We start from the raw sequence: 20,969 nt of genomic DNA, 5'->3' as shown, positions 1-20,969 counted from the left end.
TACAACAATGAACAAAATTAATATTCTAGAACTAAAAAAGAAAAATACAGAAGTAAAATATTTAAAGTAAAATTGGAAAATGGATAATAAATAGACTTTTATTTCTAGTGAAGCAGAGAATAGTGAACCAGAGGCCAGATCAATAGAAATAACTGAGTTGGAAATTTCAAAAAAATATTTTAAAAAATGAACACAATATCACTAATGTGTGCAAAAATAAAGTAGTGTTCTAACATAGACATAGTTGTAGTCCACAATGAGAAGAGGGCCTGGTAAGGGGGAAAAATACTGGAAAAAACAATGGCTGAACGTATCTCAAATTTCAAGAGGAATATCAGTCTACAATCAAAAAGTTTGGTGAACACCAAACAAGATAAATACAAAGAAAACCACACTTAAATACAAAGATAAAGAAAAACCTTAAACAGATACACAGGAACACAGATACAATAAATAAACATAAATAATGATTCAAGGATGAATGAATTCTCAAAACATCGGAGGCCAGAAAGCAATAAAATGCCATGCTTAAGGTGCTAAAAGAATAAAAAAATGTCCAACTATAATTGTATATTCAATAAAAATGATATTAAAATATTTTTCAAACAAATGGAAAGTGAGAAAATTTGTTGTTAATACACTACCACTGCAAGAATACTAAAAGAAGTTCTTCAGGCTGAAGAAAAAGAGAAGATGGAAACAGAAAAAAAAGAAAAAGTAGAAATGACAATCATATAAGTAATTACAAATATATTCTCAATTTACTTAAAATACTGATTGCAGAAAGGAAAATTTTAATATATAGATTTGATAGCATATGTAGACATAAAATATGATGAGAACAAAGGACAAAGGAGTACTAAGTATAACTACTTTGCTGAAAAGTTTTTTACACTTTAAATTATATACTTTAAATATTACACAATATTAACTCTAAGACTAACATAAGTTAAGCTACATATTATAATCCATATGGGAACCCCTAAACAAAAATACATAAAAGTAGAGCTAAAATATAAGAGACTCATGTCATCTATGAAGAGTAAAAGTTTGACTTATTTACCAATTTGTATGCCTTCTATTTCTTTTTGTTGTCTGATTGCTGAGTCTAGGACTTCCAGTAATATATTGAACAACAGTAGTGAGAGTGGACTTCTCTGTTATGTTCCTGCCCTGCTAGAACTAATATATGAATTCAGCAAATTCACAGGATATAAAATCAATGTACAGAAATTGGTTACATTTCTATCCACCAATAATGAAGCGGCAGAAAGAGAAATCAAGGACTCAATCCCATTTACAATAGAACTAAAAGCATAAGATACCTTGGAATAAACCTAACCAAGGAGGTAAAAGATCTGTATGCTGAAAACTATAGAGAGTTTATGAAAGAAATTGAAGAAGACACAAAGAAATGGAAAAGCATTCCATGCTCATGGACTGGAAGAATAAACATTGTTAAAATGTCTATACTACCCAAAGCAATCTATACATTCAATGCAATCCTATCAAAATAACACCAGCATTATTCACAGCTAGAACAAACAATACTAAAATTTGTATGGAAACACAAAATACCCTGAATAGTCAAAGCAATATTGAAAAAGAAAAACAAAACTGAAGGCATCCCAATTCCAGATTTCAAGTTGTATTACAAAGCTTTAATCATCAAGATAGTATGGTACTGGCACAGAAACAGACACATAGATCAAATGGAACAGAATAGAAAACCCAAAAATGGACCCACAACTGTACAACCAACTAATCTTTGACAAAGCAGGAAAGAATACCTAATGGAAAAAAGTATCTTCAGCAAATGGTGCTGAGAAAAGTGGACAATGACTTGCAGAAGAATAAAAGTGGATGGCTTTCATACACCATACACAAAAATACATTCACAATGGATGAAAGACCTCAGTGTGAAAAAGGAAACTATCAAAATCCTAGAGAAGAAAATAGTCAGCAACCTCCTTGACCTCAGCTGCAGCAACTTCTTACTTGACATGTCTCCAGAGGTAATGGAACCAACAGCAAAAATCAAATATGAGACTTCATAAAGATAAAAGCTTCTGCACAACAAAGGAAACAATCAACAAAACTAAAAGCCAATCGATGGAATAGGAGAAGATATTTGCAAATGACCTATCAGATAAAGGGTTAGTATCCAAAATCTACAAAGACTTTACCAAACTCAACATGCAAAATTCCTCCAAATAATCCAGTGAAGAAATGGGCAGAAGACAAGAATAGACACTTTTCCAAAGAAGACACCCAGATAGCTAACAGACACATGAAAAGATGCTCAACATCATTCATCATCAGAGAAATACAAATCAAAACCACAATGAGATACAATCTCATACCTGTCAGAATGTCAGAATGTCTAAAATTAACAACTCAGGAAACAACAGATGATGGCAAGGAGTTGGAGAAAGGGGAAACTTTTGCACTGTTGGTGGGAATGCAAACTGGTGAAGCCACTCTGGAAAACAGTATGAAAGTGCCTCTAAACATTAAAAATAGAACTAGCCTATGGTCCAGCTATTGCACTACTAGGTATTTATCCAAAGTATACAGAAGTGCTCATTTGAAGGGGCACATACACCCCAATGTGTATAGCATCACTATCAACAGTAACCAAAGTATGGAAAGAGCCCAAATGTCCATCAACTGATGAATGGAGATATATATGTATATACGTATATATACATACACACACACACACACACACATATATATATATATATATATATATATATATATATAATGGAATATTACTTGGCTATCAAAAAGAATGAAATCATTCCATTTGCAACAATGTGGATGGAACTAGAGAGTATTATGCTAAGCAAATTAAGGCAGTCAGAGAAAGTCAAATATCATATGACTTCACTCACATGTAATGAATGTAAGAAACACAACAGGTGAGCATAGGGGAAGGGAAGGGAGAGGGAGACAAACCATAAGAGACTCTTAAATACAGAGAACAAACTGAAGATTGCCAGAGAGGAGGTGGGTGGGAAGATGGGCTAAATAAATGATGGGCATTAAGGAGGGCATGACACTGGGTGTCATATGTAAGTGATGAATCACTGGGTTCTACTCCTGAAACCAGTACTACATTGTATGTTAACTAACTTGAATTCAAATAAATAAATTTTAAAAAGAGAGAAGTAACAGGTAAATAGAGAAGTTGATATAGAATACTAATATACATTCCATTAGTTCAATAATTTTGTAATTACTTAATTATTTGCAAAAAGAAGGAAGCAAAGCAGGGAGAAAGGTGTAAACTAAAAGGGACAAATAGGGGAGAAAAGTAGGTAAATAATAGGCATAAATCCAAATATATCAACAGGTATATTTAATGTAAATAGACCAAAAGATTTCAAAAGATTTAAAAGACATTGATGGTTAATTAAACTAGATAAAAATTAAGACTCAGCCATATGCACTCTACAAGAGTTACACTATAAATATAAAGACACAGATTAAAAGTAAAAAGGTGGAAAGACATATTAGACAAGTGATAATCATAGGAAAGTTGGTATTACTATTCTAAGACAAAGCAAACTTCAAGACAATGAATATATCTAAAATAAAGGGAAACATAATAACAAGAAAAAATACATTAAGAAGTCATGATAGTCATAAAAGTGTAATAAATAAAACGTCTTCAGATACATAAGAAGCTAATGAGACTTCTTACTATAAAACGTCCCCTGTGGCAAGGGAATTAGAACAAAAATAAACTATTGGGACTTCATCAAAATAAAGTGTCTACACAGCAAAGGAAAAAATTCAACAAAACTAAAAGGCAACCTATGGAATGGGAGAAGATATTTACAAATGACATATCAGATAAAGGGTTAGCATCCAAAATATATAAAGAATGTATCAAACTCAATACCACAAAAATTAATAATCTGATTAAAAATTAACAGAAGAGATAGACATTTTTTCAAAGAAGACATACAGATGGCCAACAGACATATAAAAAGATGGTCTCATCATTTATCATTAGGGAAATAAAAATCAAAATTACAATGAAAAATCATCTCACACCTGTCAGAATGGCTAAAATTAACAACACAATAAACAACAGGTTTTGGGAAGGATGTGGAGAAAGGGGAACAGCCACATTTTTAGTAAGAATACAACCTGGTAGAGCCACTGTACCCACTGTAGAAAAAAGCATGGAGATTCCTTGGACTACCTTACGACCCAGCATTGCACTACTAGGTATTTACCCAAAGGATACAAAAACACAGATTCAACAGGACACTCTGATGTTTATAGCAGCATTATCAGCAATAACCAAACTATGGAAAGAACCCAAATGTCCATCAATGGATGAATGGGTAAAGATGTATTGTGTGTGTGTGTGTGTGTGTGTGTGTGTGTGTATGTGATGGAATATTACTCAGCCATCAGAAGTAATAAAATCTTGCCATTTGCAATAACATTGATGGAGCTAAAGCATATTATGCTAAGTGAAATAAGTCAGAGAAAGACAAACACCATATGATTTCACTCATATGTGGAATATAACAAACAAAACAGATGAATATAGGGAGAGGGGGAGGAGAAAGAGGGAGGCAAATAATAAGACTGTTAACTATAGACAACAAACTTAGGGCTGATGAAGGGATGTGGGAGGGAGATGGGCTAAGTGGTTGATGGGTAATAAGGAGGGCAGTTATGATGAGCACTGGGTGTTACATATAAGTGATGAATCACTAAAATCTACTCTTGAAACCTATACTACACAATATGTTAACTAACTAGAATTTAAATACAAACTTGAAAATAAATGAATAAATATAAACAAACGTGGAAGAAAAAAATACATTAGGGGGTTAAGAAGGTGGAGGAGTAGGGAGACCCTAAGAATGTCTCATCCCTTGAACACAGCTAAATAGTTATCAAATCATTCTGAACACTTAATAAATCAATCAGATGTCTAAATGAACAAAAACTTTGAGACTACGTATAGGAAAGAGACCACCATTTGGAAGGTAGAAAGTGTAGAGCGTTTACAAGGGAATATATTGCTCTGGATGCAGCTACCGGGAGGGAGCCTGCTTACAGAGGCAAAGTAGTAAAAGTATCTGAGTACTTCTACTACTTTTCTTCTGCATTTCTCTATTAGTGGGAAGTGCCAGGCATAAAAGTGTTCAAGTGGTAAAGAGGTGTAGAATACCAGGAGTGACAGCATGGTCTGAGAATCCCTTGAGTCACAAGAAAGATGGGATATGCCAACATGCTGTGCTGTTTCCAGGGATAAGAGAGGGGACTCATTCTGGCTGACAGCAGTAAGCAAGTGTGTCGGCCTTCTTCTTTGTTTTGACATAAACTCTGAACAGCCACACAGGCCCACCACTGTTTTCACTTGGTCAGGCAAAAGTATGGCAAGACTCTTCCCAAGAGGAACAGTGTGGGTCTACACTGTGGGAATCCCTAAAATTTGGAGTTTTGAAACTCAGACATGCTCCTGAGATTTAAAAAAAAAAAAAGCTTGGACACAGGAAAGGTGAATGTGGGGTTCTGATGAAAACTGGGGACACAAGAGGGGTAATTAATTGCTCTTCTGTGAGGACTTCCTGACTGTGGATGGTGCTAACTTCCAGCTCCAGAGATATAGAGCAGGGCACAGCCAAAGTCATTCTGCCCTTCAGAACTGAAAGCCTTCAGGGAGCAAAATGGCACCACCTAGTGTAGGCAAGAGCCACTTAAGCCAAGTCCTGCCCCGCCTGCACCCAGGAGGCACATTTCCACTGATACAAGACAGCCTGAAAATCAGCATCCCACAGAAATACATCCCTCCTGCAGAAGAGCAGCAGAAATAATTTGCATTCACCAAGTCTACTGATAATAGACTTCAGCTTTAGGGGAAATAGGATCTAACTTCTGTTTTACTTTTATTCTTTATTTTTTTTTACTATTAGTTTTTCACTTATTTTCTTAGTTTTTTATATTCCTTTTTTTTACTTTCTACTATTATTATTTTTATTTTATTCATTATTTTATTAATTGTACTTATATTTTATTATTTATTATTGTTAATATTGCTTGTATTTATTATTTCATTAATATTGTTTTAATTTTAATTTAATTTAATTTAATTTAACTTTATTTTATTTATTTTTGGATCTAGAATCTTTTAACAAGCAGACCAAAACACACCCAGGATGTAGTTTTGCTTTGTTTTGTTTGTTTCTTTGCTTTTCGTTTGTTTCGTTTTCCTTTTCTTTCTTTGCTTTTTTCTTTTCCCGAAAAAATGATCAGATGGAAAAACTCATTCCAAAAGAAAGGACAGAAGAACTCATGGCCAGGGATCTAATGAACCCAAATATAAATAAGATTTCTGAACTAGAATTTAAAAGCACAATTATAAGAATACTAGCTGGGGTTGAAAAAAAGCATAGAAGACACCAGAGAATCTCTTCGTACAGAGATTAAGAACTAAGATCTAGTCAGGTTGAAATTAAAAATGCTATAAATGAAATGCAATCTCAAAAGGATGCCATAACAGCAAGGATGGATGAAGTAGAGCAGCAAATCAGTGATATAGAAAATAAACTTATGGAAAATAATGAAGCTGAAAAGGGAAACAAAGGCACAAAGGTCACAGTACAAGGCCTAGAGAACTCAGTAACTTATTAAAGAATAACATTTGTATCATAGGAGTCTCAGAAGATAAAGAAAGAGAAAAAGTGGCAGAAGGTTTATGTGAGCAAAGTAGAGCTAAAAAACTTCCCTAATCTTGGGAAGCACACAGATAATAAAATCGAAGAAGCACAGAGACCTCCCATTAAATTCAACAGCAGCTGACCATCACCAAGGCATATATCATGGTCAAATTTACAAAATACACAGACAAGGAAAGAATTATGAATGCAACAAGGGGAAAAAAGTCTTTAACCTCCAACGGAAGACAGGTCAGCTTTGCAGCAGATCTGTCCACAGAAACTTGGCAGGCCAGAAGGGAGTCACAGCATATACTCAACGTTCTGAATGGGAAATATACAGCTAAGAATTCTTTATCCAGCAAGGCTGTAATTTAGAATAAATGGGGCGGTAAAGCGTTTCCACTAAACTAGCTTTGCAAGAAATTTTAAGGGGAACTCCTTGAGTGAAGAAAAAAATAAAACAAACAAAAAATACCAAAAGCAAGAAAGACAAGACCAGAAAATATTAACATTACCAGAAACACCAACTCTACAGGCAAGACAATGGCACTAAATTTATATATTTCAATATTCGCTCTGAATATAAATGGACTAAACGCTCCTATCAAAACACATAGGGTTTCTAAACTGATAAGAAAGCAAGATACATCTATATGTGGCCTACAAGAGACTCATTTTTGACCTCAGGGACCTGCAGATTGAAAAGTGGGGAGGTGAGCAAACATATCACACTAATGGATGTCAAAAGAAAGCTGTAGTAACCATACTTACATCAGACAAAGTAGACTTTAAAACAAAGATTGTAACAAGAGATGAACAAGGGCATTATATCATAATTAAGGGGTCAATATCTAACAATTGTAAATACTTATGCCCCCAATTGGAAAAGCCAAATGTATAAATAAATTTAAAAAATAACATGAAGAAATTCATTGATAATAACACAACAATAGTAGGTGACTTTAACACCCCACTTACAGCAAGGGCAGATCATCTAAACAGAAAATAAACAAGGAAACAATCTCTTTGAATGAAACACTGGATCAGAATAATTTAAGACATACATTCAGAGCATTTCATCCTAAAGCAGCAGATTACACATTCTTCTCAAGTACACATGGAATATTCTCCAGAAGAGATCCCATACTGGGTCACAAATCAGCCCTCAACAGGTACAAAAAGATCAAGATCATACCATGCATATTTTCAGGTCACAACATTATGAAACTTGAAATAAACCACAAGAAAGAAATTTGGAAAGCCCTAAAATACATGGAGATTAAAGAACATCCTACAAAAATGAATGGGTTAACCAGGAAATGAAAGAAATTGAAAACTCATGGGAGCAAATGAAAATAAAAACACAAAAATCCAAACACTTGGGGATGCAGCAAAGGCAGTTTTAAGAGGAAAGTATATTGAAATACAGGCCTATCTCAAGAAGTAACAAAGTTCCCAAATACACAACCTAACCTTAAACCTAAATGAGGTAGAAAATGCCAGCAAATAAAACATAAAACCAGCAGAAGAAGGGAAATAATAAAATTAGAGCAGAAATAAATGATATATAAACAAAAAAATACAGTAGAAAGTAAGAGCTTGTTCTTTGAAAGAATAAACAAAATCTATAAACTTCTAGTCAAAAAGAAAAGAGAAAGGACCCAAAAAAGAAAATAGAAAGGACCCAAATAGATATAATCATGAATGAAAAAGGAAAGATCACAACCAACACCACAGAAATACAAACAATAATAAGAGAATACTATAAAAAATTATATGCCAACAAACTGTGTATCTGGATGAAATGGACAAATTCCTAGAAACTCACAAATGACCAAAACTGAAACAGGAAGAAATAGACAATTTGAACAGACCCATACAGGGGCGCCTGGGTGGAGCAGTCGGTTAAGCGTCCGACTTCAGCCAGGTCACGATCTCGTGGTCCATGAGTTCGAGCCCCGCATCAGGCTCTGGGCTGATGCCTCAGAGCCTGGAGCCTGTTTCCGATTCTGTGTCTCCCTCTCTCTCTGCCCCTCCCCCGTTCATGCTCTGTCTCTCTCTGTCCCAAAAATAAATAAACGTTGAACAGACCCATACAAGCAAGAAATTGAATTAATTATAACAATTCTCCCAACAAACAAGAGTCCTGGGCCAGATGGCATCCCAGGGGATTTCTACCAAACATTTAAGGAAGAGTTAATACCAATTCTTCTCAAAGTGTTCCAAAAACTAGAAATGGAAGAAAAACCTCCAAACTCATTCTATGAAGCCAGCATTACCTTGATTCCAAAACCAGACAAAGACCCCACGCAAAAGGAGTATTACAGGCCACTTTTCCTGATGAAAATGGATGAAAAAATTTTCAACAAGATACTAACAAATTGAATTCAACAGTATATTAAAATAATTATTCACTATGATCATGTGGGATTTACTCCTGGGCTGCAGAGCTTGTCCAATAGTTGCAAATCAATCAACATGATACACTACATTAATAAATAAAGGATAATAACCATATGATACTCTCCTGTCAAAAAATGCAGAAAAAAGCATTAAAACCCTGAAGAAAGTAGGGATAGAAGGAACCTATCTCAACATCATATAGGCCATATATGGAAGACCCATAGCTAATATCATCCCCAATGAGGAAAAACAGAGACCCTTTTTCCTGTGGTCAGGAACAAGACAAGGATGTCCATTCTCACCATTACTATTTAACATAGTACTGGAAGTCTTAGCCTCATCAGTCAGAAAACAAAAAAATAAATAAATAAAGGGAATGCAAAAAGGCAAGGAAGAGGTAAAACTTTCTATTTCCAAATAACATGATATTCTATGTAGAAAAACCAAAAGACCACTCCAAAAAATTGCTACTACTAAGAAATGAATTTAGCAAAGTCACAGGATATAAAATCAAAGTGCATAAATTTGTTGAATTTCCATACACCAATAACGAAGCAATAGAAAAAGAAATCGAGGAATCAGTCCCATTTACAATTGCACCAAGAACAATAAGATATCTAGGAATAAACCTACCTAAAGAGGTAAGAAATCTGTATGCTGAAAACTAAAGAACACTTATGGAAGAAATTGAAGAGGACATAAAGAAATGGAAAAGATTCAATGCTTATGGATTGGAAGAACAAATATTATTAAAATGTTTATACTACCTAAAGCAATCTACACATTTAATTCAATCCCTATCAAAATAACACCAGAATTTTCACAGTTAGAACAAAAAATCCTAAAATTTGTATAGAACCACAAAATTCCCTGAATAGCCAAAGCAATCCTGAAAAAGAAAACAAACCTAGAGGCATCTCAATTCCGTATTTCAAGCTATATTACAAAGCTGTAGTCATCAAGACAGTATGCTACTGGAACAAAAACAGACACATAGATCAATGGGACAGTACAGAAAACAGAAATGGACCCACAACTATATGGTCAACTCATCTTTGACAGAGTTGTAAAGAACATCCAATGGAAAAAAGACAGTCTCTTCAACAAATGGTGTTGGGAAAACTGGACAGCGACATGCAGAAGAATGAAACTGGACCACTTTCTTACACCATATACAAAAATAAAATGAAAATGAATGAAAGACCTAAATGTGATAGGAAGCCATCAAAATTCTAGAGAGGAAAACAGGCAGCAACCTCTTTGACCTTGGTCATAGCAATGTCTTACTAGTCTTGTCTTCAGAGCCAAGGGAAACAAAAGCAAATATGAACTATTGGGACTTCAAGATAAAAAGCTTCTGCACAGCAAAGGAAACAATCAACAAAACCAAAAGGCACCCTACAGAATGGGAGAAGATATTTGCAATATATCTGATAAAGGGTTAGTATCCAAAATCTATAGAGCTTATTGGGACACCTGGGTGGCTCAGTCTTTTGCATCCAACTTCAAGTCAGGTCATGATCTCACAGTTTGTGATTTTGAGCCCCACTTCAGGTTCTGTGTTGACAGCTCAGATCCTGGAGCCTGCTTCAGATTTTGCACCTCCCTCTCTCTCTGCCCTTCCCTTGCTTTCTGTCTCTCTCTCAAAAATAAACATTACAACTTTTTAAAAAAGAGCTTATCAAACTCAACAACCAAAAAAACCAAAATAATCCAGTTAGGAAATGGTCAGAAGACATGAATAGACATCTTTCCATAGAAGCCATCCATATGACTAACAGACCCATAAAAATAGACTCAACATCACTCATCATCAAGGAAATACAAATCAAAACCACAATGAGAAGTCACCTCATACCTGTCAGTATAGCTAAAATTAACAACACAAAAACAATGGGTGCTGTCAAGAATTAAGAGAAAGGGGAACCCTCTTGTACTTTTGGTGGGAAGCAAACAGTTGCAGCCACTCTGGAGATTATTATGAAGTTTCCTCAAAAAACTAATATAGAACTACCCTATGATCCAGCAATTTCACAATTAGGTATTTACCCAAAGGATGCAAAAATACAGATTTGAAGGTGTATATACACCACAATGTTTATAGACGAATTATCAACAATAACCTAACTACAGAGAGAGCTCAAATGTCCATCAACTGATCATGGATAAGGAGGATGTGGTATATTTATCAATGGAATATTACTCAACCATCAAAAGAATGAAATATTGCCATTGCTATGACATGGATGAAGCTGGACTATATTATGCTAAGTGAAGTAAGTCAATCAGAGGAAGAAAAATGCCATATGATTTCACTCATCTGAGGAATTTAAGAAAAAAAACAGATGAACATATGGGAAGGAGGGAATAAAAGAGAAGAAAGGTAAACAAACCACAAGTGATGATTAAAGATAGACAAAAAACTGAGGGTTGATGGAGGGATGTGGGTGGGAGATGGGTTATATAGGTGATGGGTATTGAGGATGGTGCTTGTTATGATGAGCACTGGGTTTTGTATGTAAGTGATGAATCACTGACTTCTACTTCTGAAACCAATATTGTACTGTATATTAACTAACCAAAATACAAATAAAAAGTTAAATTTGGAAAAATAAACAGAAATTTTACCAAGAAGATTTATAACTGGCAGCTAACCTCATGAAAAATTGTTTATCTTTTTAAGTGACCAAGTTGAAAATTGAAGGCACAATAAGATACCACCTCACACCCACTGAAATAGGTAAAACTTAAAAGAATAAGAATATTTAATTTTAATAGTGATGGATATTAGCTGAAAATATCACAGACTGTCTGAAAGTCTAAAATACTTCCAAATATTTAATATACATTTTGGCAGTTCCTTATGAAGTTAAACAAAATCTATCCTATAATCAATCACATTCCATTTTTAGGCAATACGGAAGAGATCTGCTAATATATTCAAAGTAGCTAAAAACTGAAAAAAAACCACAAATGACCATCAACAGAAGAATGGGTATGCAAATTGAAATATGCCCATTCAATGGAACGTTTTTCTGCAATTAGAAAGAAAAATTTAAAAATCTACTGATACTGGGAATAACATGGATGAATTCCAATATGATTATGATGAGTGGATGGAGCTAGACACATACTGTGTGTTTCCATTTATATTAATCTCAAGAACAGATAAAACTAATGTAGAACACTAAAAATCAAAACATTGTTTCCTATGAGAATTAAATGTGGCTAGAAGGAGGCAATAGGGGAGGTTCTCAAGTAATAAAAATATTCTATCTCCTGAATAAGGTACTAATTACATGGGTATATAATTAACATGAAGACACTTTGGCAAACTATTGATAATGGTGGAACCTGGGCTCCTGGTGCAAGTTTATCATTCTTTTCTCCTTATACTCTGCATGTTTCCCTGTGTTCACAGTGAGTAGTTTTATAAAATTCACAATAGAACATATCTTCATTACAAAAGAAAACAAGTGAATAAGTGGATTATACATGTTTAAGAATTTATTTAGAAAACACAAAGAACTACAGAAAAATATATAAATAAATTAAAACAGTTAAAAAAAACACACTGATAAGTTGTATCAACAAGCTGATTGGGGGAGAAGAAAAGGATCAACTAATGATGCTAAAAATCCACGAGTCAGACTTACTTCATTTAAAAAAAAGGCATAGCAAAACAAACAAAAACTGGAATGAAAATGGGTATCAGTTGAAATGAGAAATTAAGAGAGTGATGAAAGAACTCTTTGTATAACTTCACGTTACTTTGTTGGGAAATCTGCTTGGATTGTGATGTTCTAGGATAAACCAAGTTAAATATAAGATGCAAGACATAAAGCAAACAGTCACTATAGAAAAAAGTGAGAAAATTTTATAGATAGCCTCAGTTCTACTTCAAACCACCAGAAGAAAGGACAGTTCAGATTATTTAATTGATGTTCACTTAGCCATTCATATTAATGCTAAAGGTTTTCAACCCATTCTATAGCACAAAATATCCTCAACATTAATTTAACACAACCAGAAAATCTGATATAAAACCATGACAAAAATAGGACGGAAAATTATGGATCAACTTCATTTAATAGTATACTTGCAAAAAGTCCAAATCAAACTAAGATATTCATAATTTAGTAGTAAATTTGGAGCAAAACATTTTTTACCAAAACATTTTTACCAAATTATTAATTCAATGAATAAATTAAAGTTTCAATAATATAATTATTTCACAATAATAAAAGTTTAATTGAAGAATAATACAATTTTTTTTAGGAAAAAACATTTATTACATTACCACCTGGTTTTGATGAAGTTTCTTAAAAATATAAAAGGTGGGAAACTTACCTAATATGATACACAAAAATATCTCAAATTTAAAATTCAAATATTGCATTAATGATTGAGACCACCTAAATAAAAATAACTTACCTATTAAGTTTAGGACCTGATACCACCCCTAGCAGAGTCCTATACACAAGATAGAACTACAAACCAATAAATACATTGACAGTTTTCCCATCTAAACCATAGCTCTTCTATTATTGAAAATATCTTACTCATGTAGGCAAACAGCTTATTTATCAGACAAAAATTTTGATTATCTACACTCCCATCAAGGACCTCATGTTACTCTTTTACCAATCTTAAACTATTGTATGCCAAATTTTGTCCATTCTTAACCATTTCCATTTTTTGAAAAACCCACCTCAAACCACATCAACCCAGACCCCAAAGCTTACTTTTGAAACACTACTAAACGTTGTCAAAGTGGTGTTTTCCCTTGCTGCAGTAAGTTTACTTAGTCACTCAGCTTTTCTTGATCATCGTTCTTTCTTGGAGTCTTTTTGGTTAATAGACCAGCAACAATATACTGGTCAAACCCAAGGTTTGATTAAATCAAGGGTGGGTAAAAGTTCCACATTTGTTTAAGTGCTCTGAAAGTACCAGTCAGTGAACATTATCAACATAATTAAATCAAGATCACTTGGAAGGAGAGAATCAAAATGATCAGTATTTGCAAATGATTTGGTATGTACTTTGACAAAATCTGAAAAGTCATGAGAAGAGTAAGGTGACCACCTTCCCCCCAAAACAAAATTTTCAGATTTAGAAAAAATATCAAGTAAGAAAATAAACTTAAAAAAAATCACAAATTGAAAATGTTAACAGTAATTAAAATTGCTGAATAAAAAGAAAGACATACCTTGTCCTTGGATAGGAAGACTTATATTACTAAAAACCAATTCCCCCTAAATTAATTTACTTAAGTTGATGAAATTGCAGTCTAAACTGTAATTTCTTCCAACGAGAAGACACGTGAGACAGGAGGCAGAAGAAGAGACACACATATCCACAGAAAAAAAATGGTGCCAGTCACAGATGAAATACAGCATATGTGCAAGATGGCATTACAGATAAATGGGCAATTATTGGCAAATAATCGCAAGTAATGGCAAATAACTTGGCAACTTTAAGATTTCAAATCAAAAAAATTTCTCATGATTTAAGAATTTGAAGAAAAGAAACACAAAAGAATAAGAAGTTAACATAGGTGAACGGTTTTATGAAATCAGTATAAATATTTTTTCCAAAATGACATGAAACTCAGAAGCCATAAAAGCAAACATGGTTATACTTGGACATATAACAATCATACACATTCTTACAACAAAAATGAAGTATAAAAGTGCATAAAAATATCTATAATGCTTCACAATCCAAAGCTTATTCTCCCAGTAATAAATGAGCTCTTCAAAACCAGAAATCTAAACCCCCACCCCCAAAATTGGACATAAAGAGGAAATTAAAGAATACAGATGGCTAATAAACATGAAAAAATGATCAAACTCAAAAACAAAAGAAATACAGTTTAAGACAATAGTTTGGGCTATCACATTGGCAAAAAAATTAAATATTTATAAAATCCATTATCTGTGAAGTTGTGGGGAAAGCTGGCAATCTCATTCATTGCCATTTGAGGATAAAGTTGTCACCACATTTTAAGGAAATCTTGTAATAATTTGAAATGTGCATATCCTTAATCCCAGTATTTGAACTGCTAAGTAATTTATTATGATATAATAGACAAGTGCAGAAATATTGATAGGGAGTTTCATTGCACAGAAATTTGGTGCTAACATAAATATCTATGAATGAGAAATGCTTATAACATTTAATTATATTTCACCTACAAAACAGTCGTGCAGTCATTCAACAAATGACACAGGTGTGTATTACTGAAATAGAAAAGGGTATTAAAACTGTTAAATGAAAGACAATTTGCAGAAGAATGTGTACAATATGGCCCTACTTCCAGAACCCCTCAAAATAGTTTGTGTGTATATGTCTGTGTGACTGTATGTGTGCATCTATCCACTTAAAGAATGCACACAACTCCCTTAATAGAAGAAAACTTTGGGGGGGGGGTAAAATTGGGAGGGAGGAGGGAACTTAATTTATATATTAGATATTTAGATACACTTTGAAGTTTTGAAAAAAAATTGTGTAGTTTCTTTTCAATATATCCAATATTAAAATTTTACCATATGGCAAATGGAAATTATAAATGTATATTTATGGGAGCACTGAGCAATTCCATCATTTTGAGATTCTTGTGCAATAATATTTCCTCTACTGAGGCTCCTGGGATTGAGTCAAGTGGCAGCAAGGGAAACAGTCACCATGCCCAAATTAAAGTCTCATCGATGATATCCCAACATGAGCATTTCTCAGTTAAGCATTTCTTATCTGCAGGAGGTGTCCACTGCAACACAGGAAAGAGACGAGTCTCCAAGCATAAAGAAGACTGTATCATTGTTTTGGTGAAGCTTGTAGTAGAAGTAATGGTACCCTCAGTAATAAATCCACCTCACATTTGTGGTCATCACCTGGAAGGATACAGGAGGGAAAATTGGCAAAGCTGTGGGACTTTTCTAAGGAGCTTATTGGGGGCTATGAAATTCTTATATACTCTACCTGTACATATCCTAGAATGAATCTACCCAGGGGACACACAGAAAGCCACATTTTCAGCTGCTGGGTCCACATTGGCCAGACAAATTACTTTAAATCTCCCTAAATCAAACATCAGTGCTACTTTTTCTTCCTTGCTGCGCTAAAAAGTGATAGGCACCTCCAACTATCTCAGATTTTTATCTCTTTCCCTCTGTATTGGCTTCTTAAAGTTCTAGGTCACTCATTCATTTGACCAATTATTTCAGAAGAAAATAGTTGTCTTCCCTCCAGTCTAATGGTTTTTGAGAACCACTGAATCTCATGAAACTGACTCTGTTAACACATTGGATCCAGCCAATTAGGAGCTTAGTTTATCGGATAAGAAAAGTTAAGAAAATCTTTCTTATTAACCATAACTATACTAACTGAAATGTAGAAAATCTATGAATGTATATAAGAAAAGCTGTATCTCTTAACTCACTATGCATTCTGGCCCTTGAAGTCAACTAGAATATAACCAGAAGTCATTAATCTTCAGAAAATTAACATCTAATTTTCTGCCCAGACATGGTTGCCCCTAGAAAGCAAGGAATATTTTGAAAAAAACCTTACCTTCAGAGGGTAGCATTTGGACAACAGCCCCTTTGTCTGAAGAGTCTTGTTTCAAGGATTTACTGGTATCATTCACTTCAAATGAATTCCCAAGAAGTGATCTTCTGAGAGGAAAAAAATGAAAAATTACACTTCCAATGAAAAAGGCAATTCAGCTGGAGTCTGGGAAGTTATTCTTTGGTACTCTTTATTGATTTTATTTGGAAGCTGCTTCTTAACTCTCACACAACTCAGAAACTATAGCTAGCTGCACCATAGCTCTATACATTTCAGTATAAGCATATTATATCAGAGCCCTTATCTCTTGTGCATTTCCAAAATTGACTGGATTGCCTGAATCCCACTGAACATTATGTCTCTTTTCCCCCCATCATTTATTATTTTCTGCTTATTTGGCCAGGCTACTTACAAAATCACTCAGTATAATCTATTTATGTATCTATTCTCAGTAAAAGTTTATTGAGAACATATTCCATGCCTGGAAATCTATAATTACTTGTACCACAAAAGTAAACTAAAAATGTCAGGCCATAAGAAATTAAAAGCCCATTTGATGAATCAAGCACAGAAATAAAGACCTGAGAAGTAACTTAGTAAATGGTCTCATAGAGGTAGATACAGTTTTAGGACTGTTGAGGGTTTAGAGTTGTTGAGAAAGTCCTCCATTTAGGGATACCTGTTATTACCCACAGCTATAACTCCTAGTTACTGTAATGCCCACTATTAACTGGATATTAGATGGGCTTTTAATAATATTTAGCTACAACCAAATGTTATCAAGCTTAAGAAGAGGGAGATATATCAGATCCTATCCATCTTGGGCTTTTTTCCAGTAAACATGATGTCCCTGATAATACAGTCATACCTGCAAGGGTGTCCAAAAGACCACAGGTAGGAATGGAGAATCACTGACTTAAAATTAAGTTGTTATCTTACTCTCTGGAGATAGAATTCAAGAAAGGCAAAGGCATAGACAATTTCTCTTCCCTTTTAGGCCCCATCATTACCTGGCAGGGGGAAACAAGAGGAAAAATAACATTTTAAGACAAAATATGCATACATAGTATAAATTTTACCTATATGTACATATAAACTATATATATTTTTAAATATTACACAAACACATGTACATGTAATCTAATTTAACAATAAAACATGCACAAATTGTGGGTATAGTGCTATACAGACTGGAAAGAGTGGGTATTGCTAAGTTATTGTGTGTCACATGCACAACCTTCAAACATGCATTGCTCTCCCTTCCACCTGACATTGAATAGACCCAAAAAATGGCTGGCTAGTAATTATTTTATCAAGGTAAAATATTCTTTTTCTATTAAGGCTAAATGTTATCAAACATACACACACACACACACACACATATATGTATATATATATATATATATATATATATATATATATATATATATCTATCTCAATAAAAACATGGTTTTTCTATTACCATCTCATGAAGTCCAAGAGAAGCTCCCACAGTTCCATTGGCAAAAGAAAATTGTTTCTAGCTTATCAATTTTCACAAGACCATCTTTAAAAGAAAATATGCATGTCAATAACATCTAAATATTTGGAAGGATTGGATTAAACTAAATATCTCTTTTATAATAACAGTCTAATATTTACTCCAAAGCAATAATCTCGTGGAAGGATACATTCCTGTGCAAGAATCATAAATGTTCTAACCACTCTTCATCTAAAAGAATTCATAAATACAATATTTTTATCTATGATTGTGAAGAAAGCTCATACTGTAAATCATCAGTTTTAAACAACTTCTATAAAACAATAAAGTATAGGTGTTATAAAATGAAGAGTACACTTCATTAATATATTCAGAGTATCCTCAAAATTGCACAGAACAATGCCTTACATTTGATTTTCTGATCTCAAATTTGCTGATTACTCAGTAAAAAATAAAGAATTGTGTGTATACTAAAGCAATGTCCTAACAATGTCTTTCTGAAGTCATCTGCAGAACACCATATCTCAACTTTAATCAAATGTATTTAGGTTTCTTTTTCATCATGTCAACCATTAAAATATCTTGAAATACTAGCTTTATGTAAAGGTATAAAATTTTAAAATTTACATTAAAGAAAAAAGTAGGCAAAAAACATAATTGTTAAAACATGCTTTGTCTTCAGAATATAAACATGCTGATGTAATATCGTCTTATTTCATTTCCTGTTTCCTGACAAGTTTAGAAACATTTATCATAATGTAGCAGCTTATACTTCTATTTTCAAACACATTTTCCCCAAAATAATCTTACCTAAATTTTCAATTACAGATATTTTAAAGATGCTATTTTTATAAGATCTACATATTTCATCATACATTGGCATACATGTTAGTAGCTCTAGATAATTTGTTTCCAATAGAACTTTGGCTCCTGCTGAACTAAGGTTTATAAATCCTGGGGCCAGAGTAATAGTATATCACTGTGCATACATAATTCTCTCGTCTAAGAGTAAATTTGGTCCCGAAAATTGCTGTTGGAAAATGCATGAATATGGACGTTAGAGTTTTCTTAAAGTCCTAATTGGGGCGCCTGGGTGGCGCAGTCGGTTGGGCGTCCGACTTCAGCCAGGTCATGATCTCACGGTCCGTGAGTTCGAGCCCCCCGTCCGGCTCTGGGCTGATGGCTCAGAGCCTGGAGCCTGTTTCCGATTCTGTGTCTCCCTCTCTCTCTGCCCCTCCCCCGTTCATGCTCTGTCTCTCTCTGTCCCAAAAATAAATAAACGTTGAAAAAAAAATAAATAAAGTCCTAATGGAAGACAAGTAGACTTTCCCTTCAAAGGAACCATAGAGACACAGCTCTTCAAAAAGTATTAATATCTAAGTTAGGATAATGTATCATGGAAGAGAAAGATATTAGGTGAGTCTAAATGGGAAAAGAAACACAATCTTCTAAAATTACTGTCTCTGCAAAGCCTGTTACTACTGAGGAAATCTTGGCAAAGTATAGCAACTGCTCTGGCTTCTATTACACTTGATTCTTACACAGTTAGATGACAGAAATATATTAATTTCTTTAGACTGGTATGACAGTGTGTCTCAACCTTTTTTTATTATCATGTGGTTGGATATCCTTTTTAGACATTTTCCCCTAGTTTTCAATCCTCCCTCCCACCAATTTTAATACCACAAATATTCTGTATATCTGCTTATGTGTGTATGTGCATGGTGACTGTTTGGAGGGCCATAAACCACTATAATATTTAAGATTTCTTTTGCTCCCAAGAATTACTTTTCACCTCAGAAGTATGACATCAACTATGTTGAGAATCATGGTGTATAGTAATTTGAGAAAAATAACTAAACAGGTAGGAAGCATATAGAGTCTTCCAGCTTATCATGAAATGTGTTTGGGGTAGTTTCCCATTCTCTTCTAATGCTCATACTCAACAGGACACACTACTGAGGGCTCAGAGATGTTCTCTCAATCACATATCTCACTTTGGTCCAATATAATCTTTATGCCCGAAAAAGGAACTATGCCTTTATGCTTTGGGCTAAGCACATAAATGTCAAAAATTCTAGAATACACAGGAATGAAAATCATGGAGGACTCACCATATTATTAATATATACATGTGCTGTGATTACAAAAGTTCTCATAAAATAGATTAAATTATTGGCTAGTTAAATATTGGCTAAAAACATAGATAAATATGAATGAGTGATATTATATTGTCAAGGGAACTTCTGGAAGATTTGCAGAGATAACCATTGTTGACGATGGAAATCTAAGTATCAGTGTTTAGTTGCTGAGTCTTAAGTGCAACTAAAACTTTGGATTCCTCCATATCCATCTCCCTTCAAGAAAACATGAGACAAATAACATTTCTAATGGAGTCCACAGTCAGTGGTGATGCCCCTCTTTCATTCCTAACTCTAGTTATTTATGTCTTCTCACTTTGTTTCTTGTTCAGTCTAACTAAAGGCTTGTCAGTTTCATTAATCTTTGCAGAAACCCAACTTTTGGTCTCATGGGTTTTCTTCCTAGTAATTCTGGGTTTTGTTTTTATTTCATTGATTTTTGCCCAAATATTTATTATTTACTTCCTTTCACTTGATTTTCTAGTTTAGTCTTTTTCTTATTTTTTGAAGCGGAAGTTTAGGTTATTTATTTGATGTTTTTATATTTACTCTTTTCTGATAGTCATTTAAAACTATAAATTTTCTAGGGCACCTGGGTGGCTCATTTGGTTAAGCCACCAACTTGATTTTGGCTCAGGTCATGATCTCACGTTTTGTGAATTTGAGCCCTTAATCAGTCTCTGC

General features: G+C 33.9%; 1 protein-coding gene across 4 annotated transcripts in view; it reads right to left on the bottom strand.

The window, feature by feature from the left end:
• Positions 1-14,643: 14,643 nt before the first annotated feature.
• Positions 14,644-20,969, bottom strand: part of LOC111556287 (collagen alpha-1(I) chain-like) — a 94,240-nt gene continuing 87,914 nt past the window's right edge. For all 4 annotated transcript variants that reach the window (XM_045058939.1, XM_045058940.1, XM_045058941.1 and 1 more), the window contains 4 exons: positions 18,127-18,210; positions 17,533-17,674; positions 16,668-16,771; positions 14,644-15,988 (listed from right to left, as the gene is read on the bottom strand). The gene's annotated coding sequence lies outside the window, so the exon portion shown is untranslated. The remainder of the gene's footprint in view (positions 15,989-16,667; positions 16,772-17,532; positions 17,675-18,126; positions 18,211-20,969) is intronic.

The sequence above is a fragment of the Felis catus genome, chromosome B3 (assembly GCF_018350175.1).
Source record: "Felis catus isolate Fca126 chromosome B3, F.catus_Fca126_mat1.0, whole genome shotgun sequence".
Lineage (NCBI taxonomy): Eukaryota > Metazoa > Chordata > Mammalia > Carnivora > Felidae > Felis > Felis catus.
Note: the sequence above shows the minus strand (reverse complement) of the source record. Positions and strands in the feature narration are given on the sequence as shown.